Raw genomic sequence first — 17092 nt, forward strand, 5'->3', positions numbered from 1 at the left:
GCATAGAAACAGGCACCTGAAACTCCAGCCTGGGGAAGGGGGGTAGTGAAGGTAGGTGGATCCCTCCCTTTAACCTCAGCCTGGGGAGCAGGTAGTGGAGGCAGGTAGATCCCTGCCTCTAACACCAGTATGCAGGGGTGGGGTTGGATAGAGGAGACTGGTAAATCCCTGAAGTTCCTTGAACAACCAGTTAACCTTGCTGAACTGATGAGCTTCTGGGAGAGAGAGAGAGAGAGAGAGAGAGAGAGAGAGAGAGAGAGAGAGAGAGAGAGAGAGAGAGAGAGAGAGAGAGATCCTGTCTCAAAATATAAAGGTGAAGAGTGATAAAGGAAAGACACATGATGTCAAAGTCCAGCTCCTCACGTTTGCACACATATGTGCATGTGTACCTGCACACACACACATACACACACAGATTTAAGTTTCAGGATACAACTCAGACAAGGGGCATAATAGTTCATGGAGGTGAACACAGACCTTGTGAGTAATCAGTCATCAACAACCACAGGAAGGTGTGGGATCATTCCCCAGCAGGCACACTACTGCCCTTTACAGTGTGTGTATCATCTACTCATAGGGATATAACAGAGTTATAAATAAGACAAACCATGGCCATTGACTTCACTGACAGCACCAGATCGTTTCCCGCCATGAAAACCTGCTTGGGCCACAGCTAACTTCTATGGTTCACAGTATTGGCAATCAGCTGGGCTAAGGGTTTATATTAAGGGTTAATGTTTAATGAGGATTTGGTTTGTGCCAGGCATGACATAGACATGCCTTAAGGAGTGTTCACAACTACCCTAGGAGTTATCATTACCCCAACTTTACAGATGAATGAATAGAAGCAGACAGGTTCAGGAACTGGCCAAGGATGGAATGAGCTAGTATTTGGTTCATGGCTAGTGACCTCTGAGCTGGTGGCCTTTCTGATTAGTTCCTTGGGGTTCCTTGTCACCTCTGGCTCACAAAGTTTAAAGAAGGCTGAAATACACTCCAGGAGAGGCAAAAGACAGGGACAGGTGCTCCATGCCTCATGTCTTTGCTTAAGAGGAATTTTATCTCCCCAACTCTCTGGTTATCTGTAATTTCACTTTCCATACTTGGCTCAGGCCCATTATCCCCTCTGAGAACATCCCATTCTATTCCTTTCCACCCCCAGATAAAATCTCTAGCTAAGAGTGACCATCGTGGAGGGGCCTACACTTCCCAGCAAAGCTGTCCTGAAGAACAATTTGGGTTGTGGAGGGACGGCTTCCAGACTTTAGTCATTTTAGGGAGCCCATGGAAAACTGTCTCTGTGTAACAACATAGAAGGAATTTGCAAACAGCTTGTTAGAGAAGGAACAAAGATGTGTAGGCAACCTCAGAGACAGGAGGTACTTGCAAGGCTAGTGGAACCTTGAGGACAACGCTGGCCAATGAGATGTTCTCTCTACACCCCAGCAATTCAAATAAAAGAACTGAATCTTATAATAAGACTATCTAGCTGTCTATCTTAGACCATTGGCTGTGCTATAATTGAACTCCTTGTATCACTGTATACAACCAAAAATACTGAAAGAAACCTGGCTTTCATGCAGCATCCTCAGATGATGGGCATTTTAGAGAAGCAAGGGAAATCAGCTTTGTTGCAGTGTTGGACAAATGCAAGAGGCGAGAAAGGCACAGACCAGAAAGCAGAAGATAAATGCTCCTCACACTAATGGAAATTCTAGTTGGAGATGCAAACGTAAGCCATAGGATTTAGGAACGTCTAATCCAATAGCAGGAGCTGCAGTTGGAGATATGAGCCATGCTATTTAATTCTTCAAAGACGAGACAACTCCGGCCATTATCTAATTACACAAAGTCTCTTTTAATGATGGTTTCTCAAAGGCACTAACCTCCCTTATGCAGATGACCAATGTTCCACAGAGTCTCCCACAAAGCATGCTTTAAAGTCTTTATTCTGGCCATACTGAAAGAGTCTGAGGTCTCCAAACACTACAACCACCCCTTTTATTCTCTTGCTTTCCTATGTTGTCCTTGTTGCTTGAATCACACTTCCCTACCATCTTTGTCTATTTTAATGTCTTCTGCTGGTTCAGATTTAGATCTGAACATTAGTTGTCACTTCCTCTCATATGTTATTAAGGATGCTTTAAATTGCCAGTAAAGAGAAATTCAATGCATAATGACTTTAATGATGGGACATTTACTGCATATTACACATCATGTGCTTCACCTCTGACCTTGAATTTTTTGTGCCATTTGGCCAACAGCCAAAATAGGGGGGAGCAATGCTGATGGTGCTCACTTCTGAGTGTGTGAGAAACTAGGGAAAGAAAAAATGGGAGAATTTTGGGGTGCATCCATGTTCAGTGATCACAGAAAGTCTGTCAGTTTCAGAAAACACAGCCCAATGAAGACAAGGCAGCAAAGGCTCAAACTTCTTCGTGATGAAAGCCAAGGTTGATGTAGAATGGGCTGGGATGAGGTAAATTATCGTGAGAGCAAAGAATGAAAGTGATGGGTATGAATCAAAAACTCACAAGCAGCTAAAGTAGTATAGTCATATCAGTTCATCAGCTCCTGCTACCTTGAAGGGGGACTCTGTAACATTCCGGGATTAGCAGCATTCCCACAAGGAACACATGAGGGTTGTTAAGTTTTCAGAAGTGGTGCCAGAGGCTGAAAAGATAACATAGTTGGTAAAGTGCTTTTCTTTGAAGCTTAGGGATATGAGTTCAACCATATAATCCACTGTAAAATGGAGTGATATGTTTTACTCTTTTGGCTCTTTAGTCTTTTTTGGACTTTTTTGAGGGCCCACCACCCAGCTCCCTAATAAATCCCATACAGAGATTTATTCTTATTTATTAATGCCTGGCTTTAGCTTGACTTGTTTCTTGCCAGCTTTTCTTAACTCAAATTAATCCAGCTACCTTTTTACCTATGGGCTTTTTTCTTTTCTTGCTTCTGTATATCTTACTTTCACTCTTGCTCTGTGGCTGACTAGGTGACTGACCCCTAAGGTTCTCCTCCCCTTGTTCTTAGTTGTTCCCAGATATTTTTTCTCCCAAATTTCTCCTTATATTTATCCTCTCTGCCTGCCAGCTCTGCCTATTTCGGGTCCTCCTCTTCACTATTTACCATTCAGTTCTTTATTAGACTATCATGTGTTTTAGGAAAGCACAGTCACACAGCTTCACAGAATTAGACAAATACAACATAAACAAAAGTAACACACCTTAAAATAATATTCCCCAACAGTAAAAAAATTCAATAAAGTAAAAGCTTGTGTGTGCTTGTGACTCTACCTCTGGAGAAATGGAAGGAAGCAAATCCTTGAGATTTGCAGGCCAGACTAGGATACTTAGCCAGTTCCTGGCCAGTGCAAGACACTGTCCCAAAAATAAAATAAGGTGGATGGCACCTGAGGAATGACACCCAAGGTTGTCCTCTGACCTCTATCTACACTGATACACATACACTCACACACACACACACACACACACACACACACACACACACACACACACACACACACAATCATGTAAAAACATTGGAAGCCATGAAGGGACTTATCTCCTGACTCTGTATTGTTTGGATGCCATCAGAATTCAGTATGGTCTAGCCATGTGCCAGTTCCTCCCTATACCTGCACTACACATTATTTCTCATCTCTACAAATGTTCTTTTTCATGCCAAGCTACAGAGGCTAAACTATTACCCCTATGTGAAAAATCCAGCACAGGACTCAAAATGCAGTTTGAGGACAGCCACAGTTAGCAGTAGCCAACTTGATAATACTTTCTAATCATCCTCTCTCTCTCTCTCTCTCTCTCTCTCTCTCTCTCTCCCTCCCTCCCTCTCTCCCCTGGCTCCTTCCTTCCCTCCTCCTCCCTCTCTATCACTTCCTCTCTCCCTTTCTCCCTCTGCTCCTGCTGTGTCCCTCTCCTCTCCCTCCCCTTTCTTTCTTATTCCCTCCTGCTCCCTTTCTCTCTCCCCTCCCCCCTCTCCCTCTTCTTCTGTCTCTTCTCAATCTCTTCCTTTCCTTCCCTCTGGTCTTGTAACATCTTTTTGCTTCCCAGGCAGATCTGCCTCTTCAAACCAAACCAATGGTAGCAGCATGACCAGAGGCACAAAGGCAGGAAGGTCAGGTTTAGATGGACATAAACTTTGCTTTCTAAACTTTTCAGCTTCTATCATTCATGCTAAGTTTTTTTTCCTTCACACTTATCCCTTCAGGATTCACATTTATCCTTTCAGAGCTATAGTAACTCTAAGCATTAGAACTTTAAATAAAATATTCATATTCTAAACAAGAGGAAGAAAGTATAGTCTTTCTAGGGCAAAGAATTCATTCCCTTCATGCTTCCCAATGGTGTGAAGAACCTATCCCCTAGAGATTTCCAAGAGTGGGAAACTAACTGGGGAAGAATATATCCCCTAGAACAGCAGTTCTTAACCTGAGGGTTGTGACCCCTTGAGGGTCAAATGACCCTTTCACAGTGGTCGCCTAAGACCATCAGAAAGCACAGATATTTACAACAGGATTCGTAACAGTAGCAAAATTACAGTTACAAAGTAGCAACAAAACTAATTTTATGGTTGGATGGGGTCACCAGAACATGTATTAAAGGGTTGCAGCATTAGGAAGGTTGAGAACCACTGTCCTAGGCACAACACAGACAGTGAAAAACACATCTCCTAGAAGTTCCTCAGATGTCTGAGAAATATTTTCTCATACTGTTAACCAGAACTGCACCCCATTCTCTCACTTACAAGAGGAAGAAAACTTCTTGATCTAAACCTGATTTATCCTTAGGATAGAAGATGCTCCATCCTCTCATGAATGGCATTCTTTAAGGAAACAATGTTCATTATCAAAAAAGAAATGAGAACCGGTGAGAGGAATCCTAGGTAAACTGCTTGTACCACAAGTGTGAGGTTTTGAGCTTGTATCCCCAGCACCCACTTACAAGTCACACATAGTGGTACATACCTGCCTTCCCAGTGGTGGGAAGACAGATACAAGAGGATAGCTGAAGCTCACTGGTCAGCCAGACTAGCAAATTAATGAGCCTTGGGTTCATTAAGTTGACACTGGGAGACACAGTATCAGAAATCATATATAAAGTGGAGAGCAACTGGGGAAGCTATCGATGTCAACCTCTGGCCTCTGTGCACATAGCAGCACACATTCATGTATACATACATAAACATGTTTATATTGTGAGTACACTGCATAACATTTTTAATCTTCCTTACTGATAACGCAATCAAAGATGCTTACTGTTTCCTGTAAGTGCAGATTGTATTACATATCCTTTTCCTCGGTGGTCCAAGACTTATTGACACCATGGTAATGACTACACCTCACGTTCATTCTTTGATTCAAGAGATTTTTATGAAGTGCATGAAGTATCTAGCAAAGGCTGAGACACAATCTGTGGGGATTATAGGGTAAGAGTGTTGTTCATGACAGCTGGCTGGACTGAGTCATCCCGTACGTCTCTCATAATTTTGAAATCTATAACCTAATTTTTAAAAAATATAAATATATTCTTTTTCCATATATAAAAAAGGTTTTCTAACTGCTGGCATTTTGAATTCCCTGGTGTTGTTTGCTATGACAGATTTGGATAGGTGTGTGTCTGAGCTCAGAGTGACCATTTTCTCTGTCACACATAACAAGCCATGAAGACTTATTTCTTCTGCTATACATAACATCCTGGCAACACAGCAATGCAACTTGTCCAAATGTCTATTCTGTGTGTGCTGTGTGTGTTGGGGGGTATTGCTAGCTCCTTTGCTGATGAGTTTTTATTCATTCTAAGCCATTCTGCCCTCATTCTCTTCAATAGTACTGAACGTTCGAAGAAAAAATGTCCTGTATAAAGATTCCTTTCACACTATAATGATAATAATGAAATATTTCCTGTGCTTGTAGCTAGCAGATCAGTTGCCATTTTCTGGGTACAGAAAAGGTGCATGGAAAAAAGATTGCTTTTCAGGAAACCTTAGAATTCAAAACCTCTTTACATAATGTAGTTGAATTAAGCAGCTTTTATTATATAAGAAAATACTGGAGATAACCAGTTTATAAAGTAAAAAGTTTTACTTTGGCTCACAGTTTTAGAACTTCCAGCCCATAATGAGCTGGCCTCGCTGACTGGGGCCTGAGCTAAGGAACACATGGCAAAGCAAAAACCACTTGTGTACAGTTTAGTTTCATACACACCCCTACTCAATGTCTCCAGTACCTCCCCCAAAGTGTCACTCCAGCAGAGGAGTCTTTGGTGGGACATTCAGGATCCAAACCACAGCAGTGGTAGAACTCACTTGCCTCTGACTGATGGAGAAATTATCCATGAGGAAGATTAAAAACTGATAAAACACTGACCTCTGAATAGAAATCTTTTGTGAGTAGCAGTAACATTTCCATTTACAGTATGTCTTTAATGTAATAAATGTGCCAAATATTTTGGTTTTTCATTAAATGATTCCATAGTGATAAGGGGGTGAGTGGGGAGAAGTGGGACAGCCTCTAGCTTTGTGACTGGGAGACAATCGCTTTGTGGGTCTTTCTAAGTAATCATCCAAACATGTGATTTTATTATTTTGTTTCATTAAAAACTTCCTAGAGTTCTGTAGGTTATACATACTCATTATAAAGTGTTTAAACAATGCAGGAACATAAGACTTAAGAAGTGAAACTTCTGTCTTGCCAAACCCAACTCCACTTATCTTCTGCCCCAAATCTCTGCATTCATTCAGACTTTTGTTCATTTCCTCAAATAGATAAAATCTTAGATGATATACAAACTATGGTATATGTGTGCATACATATTTGCATATATGCAGATTATGAGTTATTCTAGGGTTCATTTTGTTTTTAGCCATTTGAAATTTTCTTGCATTTATTTATTTGTTTGTTTATGTTATCTATGGGTGTACACGCACATATGTGTGTGTGTGCCATAGTAAGCATGTGGAGGCCAGAGGACAGTTTGCAGGAGACCATACTGATACTTTGCCTCCACCATGCATACTCTAGGGATCAACTTCAATCCCCAGGCCTGGTGGCAAGGACCACTGCCCCCCACACACACCCTTTGAGCTGTCTCCCCAAGCTCAATTCTAGGATCCACGTTTTATTGTTTTCAAATTATACTGTGAAATAAGCCTGAATCTAGCAACCAAAGACATTGTGCTATGATTGCTGCTTTTCTTACTGGCACATAAAATAGCAGTGAATCATACAGCAAGCAAATTTTTAGACTAAGAAAATACAGGGGAGCTAGAGCATCCACAGTCAGGGATGGAGCGTTGTGTGGCTTGTTAAGACAGATTTTTCACATAGGGCTTTCTCATTCATTTCCATGTCTTTGTAATGGGTCTTTGCACGAGTGCACCCACCTTTAGGTAGCTATGTTCCTTGAAGATGAATTTTTACACTATTGCTAAGTATTCCTGGAAGAAGCAATACTGGACCAGTCATCACTATCCTAACCTTGGGTACCATGCATATGTATTTGTGGAGGAACTATTCCTACTTGTAAGTGCTCAAAGCTACCATTGTGGTGTGGGGAAAAAGAGTGCCTGATGCATATTCAAATTCTGCCTCCATACTGAGTGCCTAAAGGGAGTTTAAACTCTCCTCTACATTGGAGGTCACATATCGACATCCTGTAAATAGATAAATTTTTAGTTTTGTGTGTGATTAAGTGTCTTTTTTCCTATGTGTGTTTGTATATGTAAGAGGTGTGATATGTTCACCTATGCGTATGAATGCTTGAATAATATATGTGGGGTGTACCTGCAGAGAGGCCCGAAGTCGTCGTGGAGTATCTTTCGTGATCACTCTCCATCTTGTTTATTGGGTCCAAAGCTTGATAATTCTGACTGGTCTAGATACCCAGCTTGCCCTAGCGACCCCCTGTTTCTGTCTTTGCTAGGTATCATGCCTACCCAGCTTTAACTTGGGTTCTGGGCATCTGAACTCCACCTCACACATGTCCAGTGATCTTTTGGCGGATCCATTTCTCCATTTCCAATGTTTTGTCCCAACAAAATTCCAAGAATAGCCAGGCAGTGGTGGTGCAGCCTTTAATCCCAGCACTCGGGAGGCAGAGGCAGGTGGATCTCTGTGAGCTCGAGACCATGCCTGGTCTACCGAGCAAGTTCCAGGACAGGCTCCAAAACAATACAGAGAAACCCTGTATCAAAAATTCAAAAAAAAATCCAAGAACAAGGGCAGTTCATGGGCTAGATGCAGTTCATGAGCTACAGTTTGTTGGCCCAAGGGAATAATCTGCATTCTTGTGTAGAAATGGTATGTGAAGCTCAGACTTGCTTCCCACCTAGGGAACTGACTAGTGTAAAGTTCATAACCTTTCCAAGTTTTAACTTCTAACCTTAAACTTGGAAACACAGTGAATTATCAGAGAAACATTTAGAAGTGTTACTGAATAAAAGTGAACCACTGAGTTCTATCTCTTTTGGATAGGGGTTGTCTTTCTGGATATATGTTTCTTTTTTTTCTCTTTTTCTCCTCTCTCTTTTTTTAAATTTAAAGTAGAAACAGTCTTGTTGTACATGTCAATACCAGTTCCCTCTCCCTCCCCCTGCCCCTGCCCCCACCGACCCCCTATCCCATCCCTTTTCTGCTCCACAAGGAGGGTGAGGCCTTCCATGGGGGATCTTCAAAGTCTGTCACATCATTTGGAGCAGGGCCTAAGCCCTCCCCCATGTGTCTAGGCTGAGAGAGTATTCTTTCATGTGGAATGGGCTCCCAAAGTCCATTCATACACTAGAGATAAATACTGATTCACTATGAGAGGCCCCAAATAGACTGCCCAGGCCTCCTAGCTGACAGTGACATTCAGGGGGGTCTGGGTCAGTCCTATGCTGGTTTCCCAGCTACCAATCTGGGGTCCATGAGCTCCCCCTTGTTCAGGTCAGCTGTTTCTATGGATTTCTCCAATGTGGTCTTGACCCCTTTGCTCATCACTCCTTCCTCACTGCAACTGGATTCCAGGAGTTCGGCTCAGTGTTTAGCTGTGGGTGTCTGCCTCTGCTTCCATCAGCTAGTAGATGAAGGTAGTCATCAATCTCATTATAGGAGAAGGATATTTAAGGTAGTATCGTGACTATTGCTTAGATTGTTAGTTGGGGTCATTCTTGTAGATCTCTGGACATTTCCCTAGTGCCAGATTTCTTTTAAACCTATAATGACTCCCTTTATTTTGGTATCTGTTTGCTTACTCTCCTCTATTCTTCTTCCCATGACTCAATCTTCCTGTTCCCTCATGTCCTCCTCTCCTGCCCTTATCTCCTCTTACCTTTTGCTAACTCCCTCTCCCCTCCCCCGCCATGCTCCCAATTTTCTCAGGAAATCTTGTCCCTTTCTCTTTCTCCAGAGGAGCATGTATGTCTCTCTTAGGGTCCTCCTTGCTTCCTAGCTTCTCTGGCAGTGTGGATTGTAAGCTGGTAATCCTTTGCTCTCTGTCTAATATCCATATATGAATGAGCACACACCATGTTTGCCTTTTTGTGACTGGGTTACCTCACTCAGGATTGTTTCTTCTAATTCCATCCGTTTGCCTGCCAATTTCAAGATGCCCTTGTTTTTTTCTGCTGAGTAGTACTCCACTGTGTAAATGTACCACATTTTCTTTATCCATTCTTCAGTTGAGGGGCGTCTGGGCTGCTTTCAGGTTCTGGCTATTCCAAAATGCTGCTATGAACATAGTTGAAGAGATGTCCTTGTTGTATGAATATGCATCTTCTGGGTATATTCCTAAGAGTGGAATTGCTGGATCTTGTGGTAGACTGATTCCCATTTCCTGAGGAATCTCCATACTGATTTCCAAAATGGCTGTATGAGCTGGCACTCCCGCCAGTAGTGGAGGAATGTTCCCCTCTCTCCACATCCTCTCCAGCATAAACTGTCATTGGTGTTTTTGATTTTAGCCATTCTGACAGGAGTAAGATGGTTTCTCAGAGTTGTTTTGATTTGCATTTCCCTGATGGCTAAGGATATTGAGAACTTTCTTAAGTGTCTATCAGTCATTTTAGACTGCTCCATTGTGAATTATCTATTTAGTTCTGTACCCCCAGTTTTTAATTGGATCCTTTGGTGTTTTGCTGACCAGCTTTTTGAGTTCTTTGTAAATTTTGGATATCAGCCCTCTATTGGATGTGGGGTTGGTGAATATCTTTTCCCATTCTGTGGGCTGCTGTATTGTCTTGTTGTCTGCATCCTTTGCCTTACAGAAGCTTCTCAATTTCAGGAGGTCCCATTTATTAATTGTCAGTCTCGAGAGGAGGCTGGGAGTACAGGGAAGTAGCTGTCCCTCTGGCATCATCAGGTAAACAGGCCAGCTTCCCGGCCTGTGTTCCAGAGCCTGCAGATCGCCTGGGAACTGCACAGAGCTCCCAATCCCGGCGGGAGCATCAGATAAACAGGCCAGCTTCCCGGCCTGTGTTCCAGAGCCTGCAGATCGCCTGGGAACTGCACAGAGCTCCCAATCCCGGCGGGAGCCAAGCACCCCAGACTCCAGATCTTCTCTCCCACCAAAGAGACCAGGAAACTACAGGAGCCAGGGAGACCAGGGAAGTAGCTGTTCCGGATCAGGTACAACAGGACCCAGCATAGGGTCCAGGGGACCAGGTAGGAAGCTAAGCGCCCCAGATTCCTGTTCTTCTTCTCTACCCACGGACCAGCATTTGGACAAGGCATAGAAGAACCACCAGATTACTGGACTTACTAGCACCCACCAAAAGGGAACTCTGGTCCCCAGACCAGGAAGGGGCTCTTTCTTCACCCACTAAAAGAAGAGATGGGAAAGAGACAATAGAAAAACACAGTCAGCAACAGAAAAACAAATATGACACCGCCAGATTCTAGAGACTCCACACCAGCAAGACCCCAATATTCCAACGCGAAGGAAGCAGAAGAGAACGACCTTAAAAGCACTTTCATGAAAATGATAGAGGCCCTAAAAGAGGATATTGGAAAATCCCTCAAAGAAATGGAAGAAAAAACAAACCAAAAAATGCAAGAAATGGAAGAAAAAACAAACCAAAAAATGCAAGAATTGGAAGAAAAAACAAACCAAAAAAGGCACGAAATGGAAGAAGAAATGAAGCAAAAAATGCAAGAAATGGAAGAAAAAGCAAAGCAAAAAATGCAAGAATTAGAAGAAGAAACATACCAAATAAGGCAGGAAATGGAAGAAGAAACAAAGCAAAAAATGCAAGAAATGGTAGAAAAAACAAAGCAAAAAATGAAAAAAATGGAGGAAGAAACAAACCAAAAAAGGCAGGAAATGGAAGAAGAAACAAAGCACAAAATCCAAGAAATGGAACAAAAAGCAAACCAAAAAATGCAAGAAATGGAAGAAAGAACAAACCAAAAAATTCATAAAAGGCAACAAACGGACGAACAGATAAACAGAAAATTGCAAGAAGCAATGCAAACGCTGCAAGGGTTGAAAACTGAAATAGAGACACTAAAAAAAACACAATCTGAAGAAAGGCAGAAAATAGAAAAGCTGGACAAACAGTCAGGCACTACCAATACAAGCATTACCAACAGAATAGAAGAGATGGAAGAGAGAATCTCAAGTGTTGAAGATACATTAGGAGAAATGGATTTATCAACCAAAGAAAACCTTAAATACAACAAATCCTTAACACAAAACATCCAGGAATTATGGGACACCATGAAAAGACCAAAGCTAAGAATAATAGGTATAGAAGAAGGAGAAGAAATCCACCTCAAAGGGGCAGAAGGCATATTCAACAAAATCATAGAAGAAAACTTTCCCAACCTTAAGAAAGACATGCCAATGAAGGTACAAGAAGCCTACAGAACACCAAATAGAGTGGACCACAAAAAAAAATCCCCTAACCACATAATAATCAAGACCCCAAACATACAGAATAAAGAAAGAATATTAAGAGCAGCTAAGGAAAAAGGTCAAGTAACATATAAAGGCAGACCTATCAGAATTACACCTGATTTCTCCATGGAAACTCTGAAAGCCAGAAGGTCCTGGATAGATATTCTACCTACACTAAGAGACCATGGATGCCAGCCCAGACTACTATACCCGGCAAAGCTCTCAATCACTATAGACGGAGAAAACAAGATATTCCATGACAAAACTAGATTCAACCAATATGTGTCCACTAACCCAGCCCTACAGAAAATTTTGGAAGGAAAACTCCAACCCAAGGAAGCTAACTACAACCAGAAAAACATAAGCATTAGAGAATCCCTCTCTACCAACAGCCAAAAGAACAAAGGGGCGAAATTCCACCCATAATTCCACCAACAACAACCATCGCAAATCGAAGAAGGCTGAGCAATCAATGGTCATTAATATCCCTCAATATTAACGGCCTTAACTCACCCATAAAAAGACAGAGACTAGCAGAATGGATTCGAAGACAGAACCCTTCCTTCTGCTGCATACAAGAAACACACCTCACCCTCAAAGACAGACATTACTTGAGAGTTAAAGGTTGGGAAAAAATTTTTCAATCAAATGGACCCAAGAAACAAGCAGGGGTAGCAATCCTAATATCTAACAAACTAGACTTTAAAATAAAATCAATCAAAAGAGATGAAGGAGGTCATTACATACTCATCACAGGTGAAACCCACCAAGAGGAAGTGTCTATCCTGAACATCTATGCCCCCAATACAAAGGCATCCACATTCGTTAAAGAAACATTATTAGAACTTAAATCTCATCTAAAGCCCCACACAGTTATAGTGGGAGATTTCAACACACCACTCTCACCACTAGACAGGAATACCAAACAGAAACTCAACAAAGAAGCAAAAGGGCTAATAGAAGTAATGACCCAACTGGGATTAACAGATATCTATAGAACATTTCATCCACATAAAAAAGAATATACCTTCTTCTCACCACCACATGGAACCTTCTCAAAAATCGACCACATACTTGGCAACATATCAAACCTCAGCAGCTACAAAAAAATTGGAATAACTCCATGCATCTTATCAGACCACCATGCCTTAAAATTAGAATTCAACAACAACACAAATTGCAGAAAACCTACAAACTCATGGAAATTGAATAATGCTCAACTGCACCATCCCTGGGTCAAAGAGGAAATAAAAAAATAAATTAAAGACTTCCTCAAATTCAATGAGAATGAAGACACAACATACCCAAACCTATGGGACACTTTGAAAGCAGTGCTACGGGGGAAGTTCATAGCACTAAGTGCTCACATGAAGAAACAGGAAAACAGTTATACCAGAGAATTAACATCACAACTAAAAGCTCTAGAACACAAAGAAGCAAACTCCCCCAGGAGGAGTAGACGCCAGGAAATAATCAAATTGAGGGCTGAAATCAACAAAGTAGAAACCAGGAAAACAATACAAAGAATCAATGCAACGAAGAGTTGGTTCTTTGAGAAAATCAACAAGATAGACAAACCTTTGTCCAAACTTACCAAACAGCAGAGAGTGAACATGCAAATTAACAAAATCAGAAATGAAAAGGGGGACATAACAACAGACTCTGAGGAAATCCAGAGAATCATTAGGTCATACTTTGAAAACCTGTACTCCACAAAATTCGAAAATTTAAAGGAAATGGATGACTTCCTGGACAGCTATCATTTGCCAAAACTAAATCAAGAACAGATAAGCAATTTAAATAGACCTATAACCCCTATGGAAATAGAAGCTGTCATCAAAAGTCTCCCAACCAAAAAAAGTCCAGGTCCAGATGGCCTCAGTGCAGAATTCTACCACAAATTCAAAGAACAGCTTATACCAATTCTTCTCAAAGTGTTCCACACAATAGAAGCAGAAGGGTCTTTGCCAAACTCTTTCTATGAGGCTTCAATAACCTTGATCCCCAAGCCACACAAAGATACAACCAAGAAAGAGAACTTCAGACCAATATCCCTCATGAACATTGATGCAAAAATACTCAATAAAATACTGGCAAATCGGATCCAAGAACACATCAAAACAATCATTCACCACGATCAAGTAGGTTTCATCCCAGGGATGCAGGGATGGTTCAACATACGAAAATCCATCAACGTAATCCACCATATAAACAAGCTGAAAAACAAAAATCACATGATCATCTCACTAGATGCTGAAAAAGCCTTTGACAAAATCCAACACCCCTTCATGATAAAGATCTTGGAGAGATCTGGGATAACAGGGACATACTTAAACATAATAAAAGCCATATACAGTAAACCAACAGCCAACATCAAACTAAATGGACAGAAACTCAACGCAATTCCTCTAAAATCAGGAACAAAACAAGGCTGTCCACTCTCTCCATACCTTTTCAACATGGTACTTGAAGTTCTAGCTATAGCCATACGACAACAAAGGTGGATCAAGGGGATGCAAATTGGGAAGGAAGAAGTCAAACTTTCACTGTTTGCAGACGATATGATAGTTTACATCAATGACCCAAAGAACTCTACCAGGGAACTCTTACAGCTGATTAACACCTTCAGCAAAGTGGCAGGTTACAAGATCAACTCAAGAAAGTCAGTAGCCCTACTATATACAGATGATAAAAGGGCTGAAAGAGAAATCAGAGAAACATCACCCTTTACAATTGCCACAAACAACATAAAATACCTTGGGGTAACGCTAACCAAACAAGTGAAAGACCTGTATCGTAAGAACTTTGAATCTTTAAAGAAAGAAATTAAAGAAGCCCTCAGAAAATGGAAAGATCTCCCATGCTCTTGGATAGGTAGGATCAATGTAGTAAAAATGGCAATCCTGCCAAAAGCAATCTACAGATTCAATGCTATCCCCATTAAAATCCCAGCACAATTCTTCACAGACCTTGAAAGAACAATAATCAATTTTGTATGGAAAAGCAAAAGACCCAGGATAGCCAAAACAACCCTGTTCAACAAGGCAACATCCGGAGGCATCACTATCCCTGACCTCAAGCTCTATTATAGAGCTATAGTCCTAAAAACAGCTTGGTATTGGCACAAAAATAGACAGGCAGACCAATGGAATCGAATTGAAAATCCGGGTATTAACCCACACACGTACGAACATCTGATCTTTGACAAAGAAGCTAAAAATATACAATGGAATAAAGAAAGCATCTTCCACAAATGGTGCTGGCATAATTGGAGACTGGCATGTAGAAAAATGCGGATCGATCCATGTTTATCGCCATGCACAAAACTTAAGTCCAAATGGATCAAAGACCTCAACATAAATCCAGCCACACTGAACCTCTTAGAAGAGAAAGTGAGTGGTACCCTTGAAAGAATTGGTACAGGAGACAGCTTCCTGAACATAACACCAGTAGCACAGACAGTGAGATCAACAATTAATAAATGGGACCTACTGAAACTGAGAAGCTTCTGTAAGGCAAAGGACACAGTCAGCAAGACAAAAAGGCAGCCCACAGAATGGGAAAAAATATTCACTAATCCCACATCTGACAGAGGGTTGATCTCCAAAATTTACAAAGAACTCAAGAAGCAAGTCTCCAAAACAGCAAAGGACCCAATTAAGAAGTGGGCTGCAGAACTAAATAGAGAGTTTTCAATAGAGGAGTCTAAAATGGCTGAGAGGCACTTGAGAAAGTGCTCAACATCCTTAGCCATCCGGGAAATGCAAATCAAAGCAACTCTGAGATACCATCTCACTCCTGTCAGAATGGCTAAAATCAAAAACACCAATGACAATTTATGCTGGAGAGGATGTGGTGAAAGGGGGACACTCCTCCATTGCTGGTGGGAGTGCCAACTGGTTCAGCCACTTTGGAAAGCAGTATGGAGATTCCTCAGAAAAATGGGAATAAACCTACCACAAGACCCTGCAACTGCACTCTTAGGCATATATCCAAAAGATGCCCATTCATATAACAAAGATGTCTGTTCCACTATGTTCATAGCAGCTTTATTTGTAATAGCCAGAACTTGGAAGCAACCTAGATGTCCCTCACCCGAAGAATGGATAGAGAAAATGTGGTACATCTACACAATGGAGTACTATTCAGCAGAAAAAATAATGGAATCATGAGATTCGCAGGCAAATGGATGACACTAGAAGAAACCATCCTGAGTGAGGTAACCCAGTCACAAAAAGAGAAACATGGCATGTACTCTCTCATATATGGATTTTAGACATAGATCTGGGGAGTGCCAGCCTACAATCCTATTGCCAGAGAGTCTGGGAAACAGAAACTTCATTTACTGGCTGGTTAAGTACTGAGCTGAACTCAAGAAAGCCAGTATCAGAGAGGGAGGACTGATGATCAAAGGGATTAAGACTGGGCTGGTTGAACCCCCAGAAACAGCTGACCAGACAAAGGTTAACTCTTGAATCCCAGGCATCAGCCTGGGAATCCAGCATGGGACTGATCAAGACCCCCTGAATCTGGGTGTCAGTGAGGAGGCCTAGGTAATCTATTGAGCCTTGGACAGCAGATCAGTACCCATCCCAAGTATACACACGGTCTCTGGACTCCCATAGAACAATGTGAGGTGCACTCTCACCCTGAACTCTTGGGGAAGGGTCTAGGCCCTGCCCTATATGAAATGACAGACTATGGACACCCCCATGGAGGGCCTCACCCTCCCTGGAGGAATGAGGGGATAACGGGGGGGGGGGATGGGAGGGAGGGCACGGGAGGAGGGGAGGGAAAGGGAGAGGGACCTCGTACTGACTTGTGAAGCAACCTTGTTTCTTATCTAAATTTAAAATGGAAAATAAAAAAAATATTAATAAAAAAAAAGAAAAATCTCTCACAGGTGCGCCCAGCTACTTAGATTTCTAGTCAATTCCAGACATAGGCAAGTTGACAATTGAGAATAGACACCACAGATGTAAACTTAGAAAAGAAAGACATTGAGGTGGGTAAGGTAGCAGGGAGGGATGTTGTCAGAGTCCACAGTTTTTAGAGACTGTGAGAGCTATGGAAGGTTATATGTAAAGGGGACAAAGATGAGAGAAAATGAAACGATTTGGGAATAAGAGGGATGTATATAAGATGTACATGAAAAACAGAGAATGCCTTGTAGTAGAATAGGCAGAGAGATGTAG

The sequence above is a fragment of the Mesocricetus auratus genome, unplaced genomic scaffold (genome assembly GCF_017639785.1).
Source record: "Mesocricetus auratus isolate SY011 unplaced genomic scaffold, BCM_Maur_2.0 Super-Scaffold_4256, whole genome shotgun sequence".
In the NCBI taxonomy this organism is placed as follows: Eukaryota; Metazoa; Chordata; class Mammalia; order Rodentia; family Cricetidae; genus Mesocricetus; species Mesocricetus auratus.